General features: G+C 30.8%; 1 long non-coding RNA gene across 4 annotated transcripts in view; it reads left to right on the top strand.

Moving 5' to 3' along the window:
• Nucleotides 1-20,057, top strand: part of LOC130901408 (uncharacterized) — a 64,530-nt gene that overhangs the window by 12,500 nt on the left and 31,973 nt on the right. For 2 of the 4 annotated variants that reach the window (XR_009060281.1, XR_009060274.1), the window contains exon 3: nucleotides 6,986-7,090. The exons of 1 other annotated variant lie outside the window; for it this stretch is intronic. This is a non-coding gene — a long non-coding RNA (uncharacterized LOC130901408). Of the gene's footprint in view, nucleotides 1-6,985; nucleotides 7,091-17,831; nucleotides 18,049-20,057 lie in introns of those variants that run through there. One more of the 4 variants, XR_009060275.1, reaches the window with a different exon arrangement.

Here is a 20,057-nt window from a genome sequence, read left to right as displayed (position 1 = left end):
ATTTAAAAGATCTTTCAAATAATGTATTACAACACCTATATTTCCATTTAAAAATTTTAGCGATGACGTCATTGCGCTCATACAGATGACGTCAAAAATAAAAAGGTATTCTTATAGCTTGTTAAATATAGCCTGTTAAAACAAATTGACGGGTTTCGGGATTTTTCCTCAAAGTCGCCGGCTTACGAAATAACGAATTTATTCCTTTCATTTGCATCATACTGTATGTTAATGATGTACCCTCTACCTAACCAATATGTTAAAAAATCATCACAAAGTTCATGTGACAAAAGTAGTGTTATCGCTTCAAAAAACGTAAGACTCAACATGAGTCTGGAGAGATTCGAACTAATGACTTGTTTTATACTCAGTAATTCAATTGTTTGAGCTTGAGCTCGTTTTAACCATAATCTGAAACTTAGGAGGTGTTCTTTTATTCTCTCTGTACAATAGGAAAAGTGTGGCACAAGCAAATGGTTAATGTCACATGAGAAGTAGCGCGGTTTCGTATTATCTACACAGATATACATGAGAGCGGCAAACATGTAAGTTGCTAGGTTGTGACACTTTTTAACACGATTTTCGTTTATGTAAAGACAGTCGGCATGAATACACACGTTCTATCGTGAGATTCGTTATAAATATCTTGTGAAACATTCAGTAACAAATACACGTTCACAATTTTTGTTTAAAAAGCGACTTTTTTACGCTAAACAATATAGAAAATACTACACAAACGTCAAAGTACGGCAACAAAAGAATCATATATTTGAAATTGAGAAAAAAATCATTATTTCAAACAGTCTAGATAATATAAATATGATATTTAAAAGTAAAATATTAAAACTATATCTGATGAATGTTGCTTTCCTATTGAAATATCTAAAATATGACAGTAGTAGGCTTAATCAAAATACCTGCACCAGGTAAATATAATATGAATATTCATTCTACTGATAATTACCTTTATTCATATCAAAACTATGCTAACATTTTTCTCTAACGAGACTAAAATCAGTGATAGAAGATAAGTATTAATACTTGGATTCAATTTAAGTCACGAGAAAGTATTAAAGGAATAATTTTATTCTACAATCTCCGCTGGTAAAGCACAAGCTTTTGAAAATATATTTCCAAACTAAACATTATCCATATTTGTTTATGATACACATATCTATGAGCTAAACAATTGGAAAAGAACAGAAAACTGCCACGTAACACATCAATTAAAAAATACCGGATCTGATGAAAAAAGGTCGACATGAAATATATTTTCTCATCTTTCAAACAATATTTGTGAAATTTTGAGTTAATTCACTTCAATAGTTTGTTTTTGTTAAGTGAACAACCGAGTTTTTCTAAACAATAAAAAGTTTGAGTCGAATGCTTCTTTTGAACCATCATTAACTGGTATGCTGAGTTTAAATATGTCTGTACAAGCACCGATAATGCTCAAAAGCAGGATGTCAAATAGAGGCGGTTATATAAACATAAAAAAGTCCCGTATGTGGTGAGAAAAACTGAGGTAGATAGTAGACATCACCATTATTATATATTATAGAAGTCCTAATGCGAATTTACATGAGACATTTAACTATGAAAAGGCTTCTTCTCCAATGGATACCCTGTTTTGCCGTAATGTAACCAACAAATAAATCAACAAACAACGGATAAGTCAAAGCGCCGTTTGAAGCTTTTTACGCAAAGTCAAAATGATTATGCAGCTAGTATCAGCACTATATATACACCAAAGTCGTCTGAGCATACTGAACTGATATTCATTGCATAATGTTCATCGACTATTTGGAAAAGGAAAAAACCATTCACAACGAATTTTATTGTAAATTATTGGATCTATTGAAGATAGAATAACAATGGTCAATGAAATGGACTTCGGATTGCTTTTACCATATTTTCGAGATCTGGCCCCCTACTGGATGATTTCTGATTTGCTAAAACACAAGCTTATTTTGAGACCAAAGATCTAAAAATGAAGAGAAATGTTGAATAAGTGTTGGACTGTATCATTATCTAAGGAATAAGACAACGCTACAACCTTTACAGACAAGATACTTGGTTGATATTACAATAGGTGGAAATGTAGGTTCCGAAGATATTTTACGTGGAATATTACCTGAATCATCTGCATGTTTTTGTCACATTAGTACGTAATTTTCATATTGTAGTGTTTATATTTTCATACTTTTATTAGCTTTCTGTATAGATAACTAAGATTTTTCATACTTGTTTATATTTAGTAATTTCAATTTCTCACCTCCGATTTTTTATATTATACATATATCTAGCATAGTTTCAGTTAGATGTTGTGGTACTTCTACATTACTGTTTTTCAATATTAAAATACCTCGATAGAGAAAATGTTAATAGTGGGTATTATCGTCAGACTGCATTTCAATATAAGTCCATATATATTCATAATAAACAAAATTTACTTCTTTTTCCATTCCTTAATCTCGTTTAGATAACACTGAGGCTCGAGAATATTCTCATCGAACAACATTCTTCTTTTCATCTAAAAATTTATGATATAGTTTGTCTAAAGATTCTGAAAGCGAGATAGGAACATACGAACTTGATTGGTCTTTCGAATTACCTACTCAGAAACGATTAAGATTTAATGTCACGCCGGGATGCTCAGGACTGGACTGTGATAAGAGAAGAATGTTTAGGACCATTAAAACTTGAAAGTTATTTACAATATAATATAACATTAGAATTAATTTCAGAACATTAAATCTATTAAAATTTGACACATAAAGCTTATATATAATGAACATTTTTTCCATTAATTTTTAAAGTGTGCTTTTAGAAGACTTAAGAATTGACACCAAACCTCTATTAGGGTTTTTAATATCATGAATGTCTGAAAGACAACTTGAAATAAGCAGTCATCTTTCACTCGTTTAATAATCAGAAAGAACAAAGGATGCTGTATCTTACAAAGTCTTACCGAGTGAATTAGCTTTGTATTTCTTCCATTATAATAGCCTGTAATAAACTAGATATGCTTTGGATAGATTATGAGGAAGATTACCCATTTCAACACGATATGTTACTTTTATTTTATGAATAACTGACTAAAAAAATATTAATGATATTGAAGATAATCACATTTCCATTACGTAGATAGTAACGATTTATTAGTTACGTTAATTTTACTTGTTTATAATTTAGATTACATGACACAACTTCTTTATCACTACTAAATAATCGTTACATACATTACAAATTACATTATACCACGAGTGATTTGCATTGCTGAAATATATTTAACCTTATTGAAACACACTGTTTACTACCACTAGACCAACACTCACATTTACACTGTCTGACGCACGATTCGATAGCCAAGTTATCTCGATTGAAGGTAAACCGGTTAACTAAATCGGTCTCTGAAGATGATAAGGTGGTTATCGATCTCGCGACAGGAAGCGTAATTGTGGGTGTTGATGTAATGGTAGTCAACAATGTATTCAGTTTGCATATCGCCAACTGTTCCAGAAAGACAATCTTATTATAGTTAAAGAAAATGAATGAAATTCGTGCCTAGTTGTTGTTCCTATAAAATTCTTAATTCTTGGGGTAGGTGAAAATTGATAACATAATATAAACATGTAAAAACTCAAAATACACATTTCTTAATTACCGAGAGCATTAATTTTCTGTCAAACTCGATAAAGTACACTTATGTCTTTTAGATCTATCATTAGGTCATAGTTTTGGTTCATTTTCATATTTTTTTCTTAAATAACGACATTTCACTGATATGCGAAATGAGAGTATTATGTGCAACTACTCTATTCCAATAACAAACTGATAACTTTGCACACTTTTGATTGTTTTTTTTTTCAAAACTTCACTGAATCATAGAAAAACTTTATGCATGATCACTTTGATATTCTCATCATCGTCCTACGTTCATACATGATTGCTAGTTACATTAATATCTACAGAAAGTAATAGATAAGTCTTGTATCTAATGACTTACTATGTTTTGAATTCGCTACAATACCGGAAACATTGATCGAATATCATCGAGTACCCGATTAAAAAAAAAACAGTAAATTTCTCAACATTTTTAGTTTTATACTTTTTTCGCAGCGAATTTCAATACATTCGGTACCTTTACATCATAATCTAAGGGAGCCAAATATGGCGGATATTGTGTACAATTCTAACTTTAATTCATGAATTTTAGCCATTGCAATAATGGATAATTGATCTATTTCTATATTAAACCTTCGCAGCTGATTTTTTTCATATTTCATATTAAGAAAATTCGCTACGTGCATCCCACAAAAGTCAACCGTTTTTGCTGAAGCTGCTCACAGCTTTCTTGTGTCCAAACACATAACTACAACATTTTCGAATCATTGTTTTTACTCGAGTATGAACAAATGCGGTGCTATGCTGCTCGCAGCTTTCAAATAATATGCTATGTATCACACTTTTTGAGATGCCTACCATGTCTGCTAGCTCGTACACTTTCAGTCAAAGATTATCCACTACCGGTTGCAGATTTTCTTCATCATTTCTTCATCATTAACCTCATTTGGTTAACTATTACGTTGCTAGTCTTGGCAGTTCATTTAAACTCTGCTACCCAATATTTATCGAATAAGCAGAGTCATTCAGAGTGGAATCTTCTATATTGGTTGGCCTGAAATCAAACAAATACCAAACAAAGTGGCATCTTTCAATTTGAAACATGTTTCATAGTCATAGATCATCAAATTTCCAAAAAAATAGGGTTGAAACAGTCGAAGATACCCAAGGTTCAGGAAACGTCTAAAACAAGAGTCGTTTTTTTCTCGTCTCTTAAAGGAACGGGGTGATTGGGGGGTGGATAGTTGTAACTTTATTTTTGTTAACAAAAGTAATCACCTCACAATACTTGTATTCTGATACTTCAGAGTAAAACCCATAGTTTAATATTTTATTTATTTGTGCGGGATGATGTGCACACAGATGTAGAATACATGGGCAAATGATTAAATTGAGAAATATTCATTTGCATGTCAGAAAATAAATTGGATATATATTTCATATCGACATTGGAAAATTTCTTATTGTCATGGTAACGTGAAAACATTATTTCCATTTTTATGAAACTGATAATTAGTAAACAATCTAGAAAACAATTAACACTTATCATGGTCAGTACCGAGAAATATCCCTGTTATGCTGACAGCTAGAAAAAAAAAGCATTTGTTAGTGACTTCTTGTGACCCCTACGTTGATGACAATATTCTCATAACATAACAAATTGTTAATAACATCCTGAAAATGGCAGCGTTATTTATGACTTCAGACCAACCTTTGTCCAGTGCAATGTTTAAACATTGTTAACGTCTAAAATGAAGGATATATGACGGAAAAGTAATTAAAATACTGCATATATACTATACACGTTTTATTTTTCTTGTATACTTATTAGCAGACATACTTTATTATCATTTAATTTAATTTCTGTCGCAGGTTCAGTTACCATTGCTTCGTTGCTTTTGATAAATTGATTAATTATAATGAAACAGTAGGTAGTAATTTGATGAATTTTTTATACACGAATATAATACGGTATATTACTAAAAAATAAGGAAGCTTTTTTCGATAAAATCACTTTCATTTTTTTAATTACAACAATTAACAGCAGTTTATTATCGACCGACGTATAGAACTTTTAACATTTTGTTGTTAGAAAATAGGCAATAAATAACTAGCAGATATTATTGAATTAACAAACCTTTTTGTTTAACAGTTAAACTAAGATGAATGGAAGAGATGTCAAATTGTCAAAAAAATACATTGTGGCTATTGATATATTGTACTGAAATGATAGATTTCAACGTTGATCATCTGACACAAACTCCGATGTTTATGTTAGATATACTCATATGTTGGTTAATAATGTTAAATATACATTGCGTTAGCTAACGGATATTTTACAAAATATATTATAACTAACCATAATATAAAAAACCGAAAATGAAATTGGTTGTTTTTTGTGTTATGCACCACTATTTTATTTTAGTTTTTAGACTGCTGAAAGTAAATATACGTTCGCTCCGGAAACAATGATTTTCTTTTTATTACAACATATTGCAGAACAGACTAAAAGCACAGTTCAAAGCGATCTGCGTTCATGTTCACGTGACAGTTTTTTATGCACAAATATTATTATATATGTATATGTATAAATCAACTCTCACTTTGATTGATATCACTATCCTTCCCAACCAATAGCTTGTAACCATGGTTCAATTAAATAGTGGATTTTGTTTGCGAAAGGTAGCTCCGGCACCACATGTTTATTTCCAATCTTCGATCAATGCTGATTTCATGTTATGCTTAGTCGCCACTCTGTGCTTCTGCCTAAGAAAATGTCTTTCTCAAACACGTTACACAATATTTATTTGTATTGAAAACTATTCTCACTGCTCATAGTGCTAATTGTACTTATTCCTTCAATATTCGAACAAAACTTAAAACAGTTGGAGTCACACAAATACCAATAAATCACTAACCTATCTTTTGTAATTTAACACACACTATTAGATGGGATACGCTTAAATTCGAATGTTTATGTATACCGATATGTAACTTATTTATTTCATTTTTAGTTTGTTATACTATATAAAAAATTACCACTGAGTACTCCAAAAATAGATTTAAACACGTTAAACATTGTGGGGGACTATTCGGCAGTCAATATGGAAGTTCAATTTATACTAAATATAGATATAATATAGTCGAAATATCATCTAAGATAGAAATTCATTTTCGAGAACTTTGTATTTCTAGATAATTATATCACCCACTAAGAAAGACATGAAAAACTTGAAACAGTTTGTGGTAAACATTACTAATTTTAACTATTTATTCGTAACGAAATGAATAATGCTATTTAATGAGAACTTGAAATCTATCTTAGATTTTATAGATTAGAGAATTTTTTTCATTCTAGCGAACTAAAATGAAGAAATTTAGATCCATTGACCGTTCAAGAAATTGAATAAAGAAACTGCAGCGGCATATTGGGTCTCGTTTGCTTTAGATGTAAAGGGTCGATGTGAGTATCAAATCAAAGATTTTGTTCTTCTAGCACTGCTATCTTATTTATAGCTCTCTATTATATAGGTGGCAGGTTGGGATATTTTTCTCCACAATAGAAGCGCAACTTCCATTCTTGTTCATATAAGATTAATAAACCATATGAAGAACTGACTTCACTAATAATCCATATTATTAACCAAAGTGATAGATACCCCCTTTTCGTTCAATATATAGATTTACTCATATCATAACATCTTCCAATTTGATTTTCCTGGAATTAGCAAGGAATACACACCCTAGGAAAATGACTGCTACTTAACAAAACAGTAATTTGTATAAATCGGAACCCCGTGTAACATTATTGTGCTGAGTGTAATATACCAATTGGAAATACTAATCAGTTTGAACATTTTTAAAAAATTAGCATTTAATATTTAATTTTTTCCAAATTACAGACTAATATATGGATGCTCGCTTATAAAAGAATTAGTGCAATGATTTTCTATGCCGAAACGATACGAGCGTTGTATGATAATATTCATCAACCTAAAGACTTTGTGAAAAGTGTTTTTTTATATAGCATGTTTTAAACGATCATCGTGAAAAACCGAAGAACCTTGCGTCAATTAATTGCATCAAATCTAATAAAATTCACTATTCGATTTGATTTAATTCAATTTAATTAATCACCGTTACTTTGCAGTTTTTCTATTATTGTTCTATTGTATCAGTTATTCATCAAGCTCTATTTACTTTTTGTGATATAAATAACTTTTTTCCGAATTAATAGAACGAAAAGTTCAATTTTCTATTGTATATATCCCCGAAAATATTTGAGCAATAATCACTAACATTCTTTTCAAATGATGAAATACCTGAAATGGGTCACAAGTGTACTCCTGCTTTTATTGTTACCACTATACCTAACTGTATCTATTGTACTCATTATTTCTCTATTATGAAAATCGAGAGTTTGGCTAACAAGACCGCAATTTTGTCTGAAAATTGAATGAGAATGGTTAAAGTGACTAATCTTATTGAAATATACAAAGGCTTTTGTGCAATTTTTTGGTAAGTTATTTGAGTACCTGCGGATGCGATTTCCTCCATTCAACAGCGCTGGTTTTTGAATGTTGGAAAATGATTATTCTGAAATTTATTTTCTCTATTATGGGACCAAAAAATGATAATCTAGTGACAAACTATAAACTAATTTTGGTAGTCGAATATTTCATCTACGCGTCTTATTCAGACTAATTAATACGAAACAAATTTCGCGGAAAGAAAATGGATTTTGGCCGACCTTCTCAACATTCATCACTGACGGACGCACGACCATTGCTTTATTTTTATAATTGATGAATGAACATGTGAATCAATATGAGCGAATAATGTTTCATGCCAATTCAGCACTATCTATACGATCGCTCATAATCGACTGGAGTTCTATTACTAAAAACCTCCAAGACCAAAATTTTCTATAATTGAGTCTCTTACCTCCTAAACCAAAGTTTTGATGACTAAATATTTGAGTATTTACGTCTAAATACCTGCAACTAAGCATAGGAGAGATATATATTATTAACGCTTGTTAGTGTATGAAAATACACGCAATGTATACACTATCGAATATTCGCACTCTTTTTAACACATTTTGATTAGATGGATTTGAAATTCCTCACATTTATCAAGAAACGAAGGGAATAACAATAATTCCATAATTCTCTACAATTTCCTTCCAGGGATCATCAGACTAGCATGTAACGGAATCCTTGGACATGTTAAAGACCAATGAAAATACATTAATTCAATAATTTGGTCCCATAATCTTCATCAGGTTAACGATTTTCTTCCGCGGACGCGGCCTGAGAGTCAGAGACCAGTAAATCGGTGGAGTGAGTAAGGAAAAAAGAAAAAAAAAACAGCATGATGGCACCTTCTAGGCCAAAATATTCCGGAGTTGAAATAGAATCCCATTCGGATCTCCGCGTGGAAGCTGGTCTGGAGGATCTATCAGGCAAAAATACCTTTAAGGTAGATTTATGGACTATATGAGGTCTTAACACCTAACCTAACCATACCAACATCGGAACTCGAAGAAACCTCATATTCTGGCCGTAGCAGAAATAAAAGTGAACTCAAAAACATCCAAGGTTTACCTTGTATATCCGGGTTACGACTTACACACCCCATTCAGGTATAATTTTCGACACGTCGTCTTTGTTAGGGACGACATATATTTCTAGCTGGAATAGAATCTTGAGCCTTCAAAATTTGATGTTATGTGGTTTAAAAAAATAACTCAAAGAACAACAAAACTCTTTTGCTTCCTATACAGACTTCTTAGCGATTCCCGTTACGGGCAGTTATTCTCAAACCTTGCCTATAAAATCGATTACCTGCAAACAAACCATCCAAACACAGATATTGTTATCGTTGGTGACTTCAATGTTCATCACGTCAGCTGGTTTAATTTTTCCAAAAGAACTGACGATGAGGGTTGAAAAGCTGAAGATTTAGCCAACAGCAACGTGTAAACTCGAAATCCAAACTCAGGATCCACCTAGACCACGCAAAGTTTGGCATTATGGATCGACAAGCATCTAAAAGATTTCCTTTTTATGCTTCTTTGAAATGATTTTTGCTTCAATTCCTATGACCCTTTAGTATGTGCAAACGAGATTTCGGAATTAATTTTCGTAGGTATGGAAGCCTATATTCCTTATTCCTTTAAGATCTTTACAGAAAACAATCCATGGTTTGATAAAAACTATACTAAAGCAGTCAAAACAAAAATGCTGCTTATCGCAAATGACGCACAAATCATAGTACCGAAAATCATATAAACTTTTTTTGAGTTGAATGCAGCAAAGACCCAGAATGCCATTTTTACAAAGAAGGCTGGCACTGCAGCTCAGAATTTGCTCCTCTCTGTACATAAAATACCACCATCACCGTAAATTCACTTGTTGGTGTTAAGGATGGGAGCAATGAGTCCTAGCATAGACAGATGGCCAAATTAGCTAAAGCAATTTGACACAAACATAGAGCCCTCTTCAAGACCAAAAAGCTATATACACCGCAACAGCTTCTAATCCTCTACAATACCCAGATTCGTTATTATTTCGAGTATTGTTTGGCGCGCAAGTATACCCTGAGGATGTTCGACTCAATTCAGTAGAAAGCAATTCCCCTTATAGGTAACCCAGAGGTAAACAGAAACTTGTGCAGCTAGAGCATAGAAGAGAGGTCGCTGATCTGACTTTATTTCACGGACACTACCACGGCAGATGCTCTTCCGAGCTGTCGAACATAATTCCACCTAGAGCAGCATTTTCAAGACTTACTCGACAGACAGACGTGGCTCACGAACACTGAGTTCGCCTGCAGACGCTCAAAACCAGAACCAAAACAATTTATCGAGACTTGTTTCTTTGGAAAAGTGTAAGCCCGTGAAATCAGCTTCAACCTACTGAAGTTCAAAAAGTTCACAACTCGAACTACTTGAGTGTAAAAGGGTTTATTTTGCGAAATGATTCACAAGACGACCTGATATTCATATATGGTTCAACAAACAAATTACAGTTAGAAACAGGATGCTATATTAAATAAAACTAAGAAGTAAACAAGAAATCTCAATATTAGGATAAAATGACGGACTAGAAAATTACTATCACTGTTCGAAATGAGTGGGAGCTCTATAAATATCATTATAATTTCTTACTAGTTTCAATCCGAAATGCATTATTAGTTTTAGAAGAAAAATTATTGAGAATTATTTTACTCTGATTAACTATAAAAATATTTTTTGAAATTTTAATTTTAAAAGATAATTCCTTTTTCTACTTTTTATGTTAAATTCATGATGATACTAAATACATTTGGTCATTGCGACATTAGATAAAATTTATGGGAGATGTACTATGTATACCAAAAATAAAGCTTCCCCAATATATTAAATCTTACTTGCACTTTTCTTCTTTTTTAACAACAAATATAAATCTTTCTTTAAGGGATAGATCGAAATGTTAGAAAAGTACTGGAATGATTATACCCATGTTTTCTCCGTGAGACCAGAACCTCGTCAGTCAATTCATAAGTTTGAGAGAAATGCTTAGAAAAATTAAAAAAAAAATTGAACAAAAAAGTTTATCAAAGTAAGATAGTGATTAGAAATATAATAGTAGAATATTGCTTTTCACTTTTCAATTTTGTTGGGTAAATATCAAAGGAATATTTACTTTTTAACATTTTCGAACATATTATGAAAACGCTTTAGCTCTCCAACGAAAATTTGCAACACCTGGAGTTAATATCAGGCGGCGGTGGTTCATGAATTGCAAATCGAACCCTTTATTCAAATCGCCCTGGCAATGGAGTAAACAAAAATGTATAGTTAATATCACCTTCGGCATCTTCGGCAAGCTTTTATACCTTTACCCTTCTATATTTATGTAATGGGATACTAAAAGAACATTTTCTCACGTAGAATGATTACACGCGGCCAACTTCGAAGACAAATTAAATATTTATGAATATGATAAAGATGTTAATATATACCTGAATAAAAAAAGGTTTATATAAAGGCTGCATATAACAAACGGTAGCTATTCGTCCAGTGTTCTGTCCACTTTATCTTTGTCTGGGTTAGTTGAGGTTTATAAAGGGTGTCTCCAAATAAATCCAGGGACTACATTAAATAAAATGGTAAATTGTAAATTTATTTGAGCAGCTTTCTCAATAAGATATATTCTAAAAACAAATAAAGCAGAATGAAGTTTTTCCGCTACGAATTATGAAAATATTGAATTCACTAGAATAGTATTTGAAAAATTAAGAACAAAATATCTTTTTGCTCACAGGTATGTTTGGAAACGTCTACAGCATATTTTTAGATATTTCCCTGTTTAACCTGATTGCCAGTTTTGCCTTATTTTTTATTTGATTTGTTTTCTCTTTAGATAAAATTAGTTTTCGTAATAAAATTATGTTTTTATTTACTAGGCAAAACTGAAAGCTTTTACTTCATCTGTTTTTTTACACCGCCAAGTTCAAAAATTTCAAAAAGACTAGAATAAAAAAAATTTACCGCGGTTTATCACGGTCTTGTAATAGTTTTATATTTTTTCTCTTATCATCTGATGATTTTTTATATTACTTAGATAACTTTTGATTGAATTTTTGAATTTTATCGAGTAATCTAAGTACAATACACTTCTGCAAGCAGTCCAAACATTGAAATAAACTTAAAATGTAAATGAGAAACTGTATCTAGTTAAGAGTGTCTATCAGTGATATATCAACTAATTATAAATCATAATAGCTTGCTAACAAAAAAATAGAATCGAACTTATCCCCGTTACAGTATTTAATGCGTAAAACTCTCCCTTTTTAAATCAAGAATAATTAGCATACGAGTCACAATTCCCAGCAAGAGGTTCCGTAATTTTTTTCACTCGTCGTTCATTGTCTACGCGTTTCAACCGATGGTATCCATCGTTAGGAAACAAAATCTTTTTTTGGTCCCTGCTTTTCATGATGTGCAATATGCAAAGTAGGGTACATAGCGGTTCAAAAAGGTAAAAACCTAGAACAGAACAGCCCTTATCTATATGCATCGGAACGCAAATGTTTAGTTGAATCAGGGTAGGACAGTAAAATAGTCAATTGAGAACAGTTGTTCGTCATAGAAGTTTTGTTATATTCACTAAACTAATTTGAAAATAACATACGAGGATATATTGATATCTAGTTAGCCTAGACCAGTTCCATGCAAAAACAAAATATTACGTTACCATAGCAACGAACAATAACTTATTAGAAGTGTCAGTGTAAAGTTTCACGTCAAAAAAGCAAAAAAGTAAACCAGAGTTACGCAATAAATTAAAAGAAAAAAGATGTCCACAGGAATTGTGAAAATCGAAAAATTGGAGTATCGAGTCATCATCAAGTACCTGTATTTAAAAGGGTTAAGAGGTAAGCAGATTCACGAAGATATGCTTAATACCCTTGGTGATCAATGTCCTTCGTATGCGACCGGGAAAAATTGGACTGCAAGCTTCAAAAGAGGTAAATTTTCCATTGAAGATGATGACCGATCGGGAAGGCCAGTATCTGTGCCAATCCCCGAAAATATCGATACAGTTCATGACATGATTGTATCAGACCGTCGAGTTGGGCTAAAACGGATATCTGAAGCACTGAATATTTCATACGAACGCATTCATCATATAGGTCACGTCAATTTGGACATGAGAAAAATTGAATTGTTCAATTGAATCAGTTCAATTCAATGTATAATAATATCCGATTCATTTACACGTGAAAATATTTATGTTAACTTGTAGGAAATTATCGAAATGTTATGGAATATTATTAACTATCTTCTAGCATTTTTCTTGTTTGTGGCCTCCCCGCCGCATTGGTCAAATTCGACTTTTATGACGATTCAACTTGTATAGTTGTTATTTTCTTGTCGATTCTATGTTAATCTTACTTTGAATGCTTAACTTCAATATATCCTGTACACGTTCACATAAGATATGGGTAGCAATTAAACTCCATTTTGAAAAGTATAGATCCTATCTATCACTACCAGGAACTAAGGCTTTGGAAAGTACTCAATACAAAGTTATTGTTAAAATATACCATTCTTACAACATGATAATTGACAAATAAAACTTTGTAGTAATTTGAAGTGGATAAATCGATGGTTAATTAACTATAATTAACAATAATCCATTTCAAATTGTGTCTAAACATCATAATAATTTTGTAAATTGTTATTAACAATTCGTTCTTTACATTCTTATAATTTTGTTGAAACCGGTCCTGGTAGTGTGAAATTGCATTTTTCAACCCTTCCACATCTGCATACTGTTTCATGGCAGATAGGAATAACTAATGTTTTATCGCTACGCCTATAAATCTTCGAGTCATTCTTTGAAGTAAGAATGTGACATAGATATTTTACTTTCTGGTTTATTTTCATTTTTTTTCTCGTTGCTCTTGTTAGTGTTTACAGTATTTTAAAGTACGTTCAAGCAAGTGGATGTCATATGAAAGAAACGCTTTATGTGTGTTCATTAATCAAATGATTCTGCATTCATTGAATGCAGAATCTTGGAATTATTCTAATCCATAAAAATTAGGAATCCTCATAAATATTTGATTATTGTAACAAATTAATAAATAATTTATTAATATCTGTAGTCTCTACTACATGTTTGATGTTTACTTAATTTTTGAGTTTTCAAATTGATAAGTTTTCATGTTTCAGGCGAGTAGTTTTTTCTTGTATTTTCAAGAATTTTTTTAACGGTTATTGGTTACACTTTATTCAGTTAAGCTTAGTTTAGAGTTCAGTTTTTTGAACTCTTTGCGGATGTGGCTGGAGCAGTCTACATAGAGAACTTTTCCAACTCGTTTCTAGATATTGAATTACTGCAAAAGTGGAAGAAAAAAAATTGGAAGTGAATGTTACCACCCCCACATTTTCAGCCTATGTCTATTCGTGGAGAACCTCTAAATACTTGTTGAATCATGCTTTTCTGAATGCTTCTTGCGTTTCAGTTTCAATTGAAATAATACGTCAAAAGCAACATGCGTTGTTGTCTAATTTTTTTAAATAAATATGTGTTGAAGTATACCGTCTTTCGAAAACAACTAGTTTCAACTAGTTTCAAGTAGCATGCAGCATTAATTGTGCTTTTTTGTATCGATAGTTCGATCATCGAAAAATATTATCTTTATTCTTGCAGATAGTTCAATAAAATGAGGAATCAAATTATTATCCCAAAGATAAGCTTTCATTTTTAATATAATTTGATTTTTCTACATTTTTAAATGTTATATATGTAAAAAATGTTGTATTAAATTCGAGGGGATGAAAACAATTAAAAACCACATTAAAAATGATGATAAATTGAAAATACATAAAAATATGAAAAAAAAAAATACCAACACGAATGCAGGGATTGAAATTTTCAATAAAATCGTCTTGAATAATTTTGAAGTATGTTTAATAATAACCGAGATATTTGCAATAAACTACGTAGTAGAATTTTCAGCTAACGTATTAAGATAATTATAGAAAATCGAAAAATGTGATTTCTATTCCACTTTCTGTTTTGCCTAGTAGTCAAATAGAACCTCAAAGGCTTCGTGTCAATTGTGCATGTTATCCAAAGTATTATTTTCGACAATTGCAATTACTTGCGAACGTGATACACGAATATCCAAACTGACATACGAAAAGATGATATTTTGTGCCAACTGGTGTTGGATTTAATAATGGACAAAAGGATCTTAATTACAAAACATAAGAAGATACTTTGAAGGGGTTTCACTGTCAATCTTCCACACAATATTAACACCTTTCTAAGTTATTAGAAAGTTGATAATAGATAAAACATATGTTTATATACCCTTATATAGGTCGAACAGGTAGAGGCCTCAAAATAAATTATAAGTTCACTAAGTTATTGGTAGAAGGATATATGTTAAATTGTAGAAATTACCTCCTTTTATATCAATTTTTAGAAGCATTCAAGATAAGAGAACAGGTATAATTGAAATAAACATGAAAAAAACAACAAAAGTATTGAGATATTCGAAAATTGAAACAATAAATTCTATTTTATACTGTATCCTGTACGCTAAATACAAAAATAGAAATTTTATCACTGATAAAAAGTAAAAAAAATCCGCGATAGCGTATATATATTATATATAAATTTCTTAGACCTTTTGATATATTAATGCATTTAATAATCAAATTGACGTTGATAGACATATTTCTGAATTCCATGAGTTTAAAAATTTTTACAAACTTTAATAATATCAAAAATCACCGGCAATCTTAATTAATTATTTCCCAGACGATACATAAGTATTCGAAAGCTTGGAAAATATGTTGAAGTTAATCCACTTTGGTGTTTCCATTTTTTTCTAAAATATTATTATTTGCGAAGGTAACTCTATAATCACGATACTATCCTTAGCGAAATACGTTGTTCATTTATTTAGTATCGAATAAAATACCTCTTAGAATCAAAATGAATTCTTTGTATGCTCTCCAGTAAATAATATTCTGTAGCTGTCTATTTTTGGAAATAAGTTGATGATAAATATGTAGTGAATTATTTTTTATCAGTTAATGTCGTGATAGTGATTCAATAACTAATTAATTTTATTTTTTTGTTATTTTCCTCCAACAAATTTTGCAATTTCTTATCTTGAAACAAATGAACATACACTAACACTCATTTTTATGCGCAGGGAAAAAGTATTTTATAAAAGAAATATTTCTATAATTTCAATTTCTTATTTTAGCAATTCTTCAAATATAATAACAATAGTGACTTTAAATTTTAGACTTTGTGCCAACTGTGCTTTTACCGACAGCTTCCCAATGCTTTTGTACCCAAGCGCCTAATTTTTTCAATGTTGCTTTTCCAGCAGTTGGTCAATTTTTGTGATCCTAATCCAATTCAGTCTCTTCTATTGCTTAATTGGTATCACAGGACTTTTCGGAAACTATAACTCGGATTCAAGTAGATCACATATCAGCAGATTAGACATTCTAACCCAAAACACGATATAGATCACAGTGTCCGACGTCGCGCTCAATTTTCAAATTTGATCTACAAGAACTTTCGATTTTTATTACTTTTTTGAGCGTTAATTCTTCCATGATATTTATTTAGTTGTACAACATATTCTTGATGATTAATAATTGTTACTCCCTTACACGGATTTTGCACTAAAGTTCAATACTAAGAAGCTATTTTTATGAAGAAATGCCGAAAATTATGAAAACCGTGAACCTCACTAACCTATCAATGATGCTGTTCATGAGACTTAATAGTAGACTGCTATTGAAGGGAAATATCTGTATACACAATTTAAGAGATAAAATATATGAAAACATTCTTCTACGCCTAAAAAGACGCTTTATATTGAGCATTATAATAATTAATTTTCTTAAACCAATTATTACACAGCCCCGTATTATGCAAATTATAGTTATGCATTGTTTATTTTTCCTTCGGCGTTATCAATGCTGTGTTGTCAGTTACATGACTTCTAAAGTTTTAAACAAGCATCGACAAGTTACTGACTGATATTTTTTATTATGTATGTATGATATTCTCAAGGTTATATCCAGTAGAAATTAGCTGGTTTGAATATACATTGAAATTTCGAGAATTATCGTACATGCAATTCAAACGGAATTTTTGTTGTACTCAACTGCAATTCTAGAATCAAAATATTGATTAATCATGTATATTTTGTTACCATTAATCTGTATATTTAAGGACTTATGCATACTATCAAACATCGTGGCTCAATTATTTATTTCACAATCCATAAATCAAAATTTTGAACTTTATATTTGAAATTATGAATACTTCTGTAAAATTTATTTATGTTCATGGACAAACCATGTCTATAGGAGTTTTTTGGAACAGTTTCAGAATATTCGTGCTCATACAGGCAAAGATAAAGTTACAGTGGAAAGAAGAATAACATATCTTTACTTTTTTTTCAATTTAGTAGAAGTGGCATAATTTTATATCTGCTTATGCTCGAAAATAATTCCCAAAATCGGTTTTCTTTTTTATTTCTACAAAAGTTTTAAGTTGAGATTATCTTAACTGACTACATCAGTTGAAACGTTCCCTCCTGCTCATCACATAGAACAGCGTTGCAAAAGTAGTTCTCAAAATTTCATTGTGATGTCAAATTTCTTTCAGAATTTGCTGTGATATAAAAAATGACCGATATGGATCCAACATGTAATGGAAAGCAAGTATCTCCCGACCCAAAATCCAGTGCTCTATCCATTGATTCCAGTTGGATCAATTTCATGAGAAAATGAAATTTTGTAAATGTTATAACTTGAAATAGATATTAAATATAGAAATGATATTGTAATAAATACTATTAAAATAAATACTTGAATAAACATTCTATATAACCCACCTGCTGGACCTTTTTTTGAACTACCAAAAAATCAGATTTTATAAGCATACAAGGTCATTTTTGACATTTATTGCGTTCTTCAAGTGTTTATGGTCCGTTTTCAAATGCGCAATCTTTTACTTCAAGATAAAAACTTGGCGGTATCATCACATAATATATTACTCATAATGCGTAGTCACAATTCAATCAATAATGTAGCAATTCATGTTAAGCCGACTGATTTATGGTTGCTCTAGTTAAAAGTTGCTCTAATTGAGTTCAAAGCTTTGAAATGTTTTTGCTACTAATTATTTAAAAAGTACCGCGAATAAAACTACTGCCATGTATAGTCATTGAGAATAGCCATAATTGCAATTATTATGGTGCCATTAACAAATAACTTTAATTTGGTTCGCATAATCTTAACATGGACTTACTGTCAGTTAAATGTATTGGAATTGTTGATGATATTCTGATATCAAATATACTTTCTGACTCGATAACTTATGCCTGAATAGGGTTAATATTAATAAAAATATAAAACACATCTGAGGAATATCTGATCGTGTAGTATACCTCATAAATATTGTTTCCATAACCAAATAAGATCATCGATAATTTAATAATAAGCGAGGTTGGCCCTTGTAATAAGAGATTTGAACGGAAAGTTAAGGAAAAGGCTACATAACGACGAAAACCGATTAGTACAAATATGGTCAAAACACATCTGACATCAAATTGGCAAGTAAAACATAATTTTCTTTGACTTTTTACTTCTCATACCTTGATTTTAGGTCTTTTTATGAAATCAGTTCAAAATAAGAGGTAACAATTTGACGTATCGTCTTATTTTTTTATCAAAAGATTTTTATAGAGACCGAAACAAAGTCTGGAAATATAACTAAAACCAAGAAATTTATAGAACAAATAACTATTATAACAAAATCAGAAAATAATAATAATAAAATTATGAAATTATTAAATGATAAGACAACTTACAGAAAAATTAAACGGGACCCTACGAATTTATATAAAAAACAAAATAAAGATCTAATTCGATCTTGAAAAAATTATTTCTTTTTTCACCAACAGATGCGAAAAAATTGGAAATTCATATTGCCATAACCACTAAAATAAATTTGGTCTACCAAAACTGTACAAACCTGACACACCTCTGCGACCAATTGTATCAAGTATTCAAACTCCTCTCACCCCATTTATATTTTCCGAGCTTTCGAATACTTATATATTCATTGTCTGGGAAATAATTAATTAATTAAGATTTCCGGTGATTTTTGATATTGTTAATGCTTGTAAAAATTTTAAACTCATAAAATTCTACATTCCCAATAAAAAACCGCTCATAATATGTGCACCATTTCTAAAAATTCTCTTTTTCGCGCATTTTAAGAATTTTTGAATATTTATAATTGAATTTATGTTTTTTTGATACTTCATGGTCCGTTACTGCAGTTCTATCATATTCTATTTTTATCGTATTGATGACCTCTTAGTCTATTTTCTAAATACTGAGATGTTTGCCCTATGTAGACAGCGTCACAATTAGTACAAGGCACTTGATATATAATATTACTTCTTTTGTTTTTTGGTGGTTTTACTTATGTTTTCAATTTGATTCTTTGCTACAGCAGTAATGCAATCATCTACATATCGGAAGAAGAATGGAATATTTATATCAAGTTTGCTTAGAACCGTTTCCTCAAGATCTTCCATTCGCTATAGAACTCACACTTACAACAACATATTTCAAATATGAAAATGAAATATACAAACAAATTGATGGTTGTGCTATAGGAGGATCCATTTCAAGTGTTATAGCTATAAAAGATAAAACAAATCTAAATAATTTAAGTAAAATTTATAGCTCTATTTTGTAAATTCTAATAAATTTAATATATTTGAGATGTGGAAACCAAGGAAAAATTAATTTTTCTTATTGGAACAAAGTTCTAAGTTGATTTTATCCTTATTTTGATATTCATGACGAAGGTGATCTA

The sequence above is a fragment of the Diorhabda carinulata genome, chromosome 1 (assembly GCF_026250575.1).
Source record: "Diorhabda carinulata isolate Delta chromosome 1, icDioCari1.1, whole genome shotgun sequence".
NCBI classification, from domain to species: domain Eukaryota; kingdom Metazoa; phylum Arthropoda; class Insecta; order Coleoptera; family Chrysomelidae; genus Diorhabda; species Diorhabda carinulata.
Note: the sequence above shows the minus strand (reverse complement) of the source record. Positions and strands in the feature narration are given on the sequence as shown.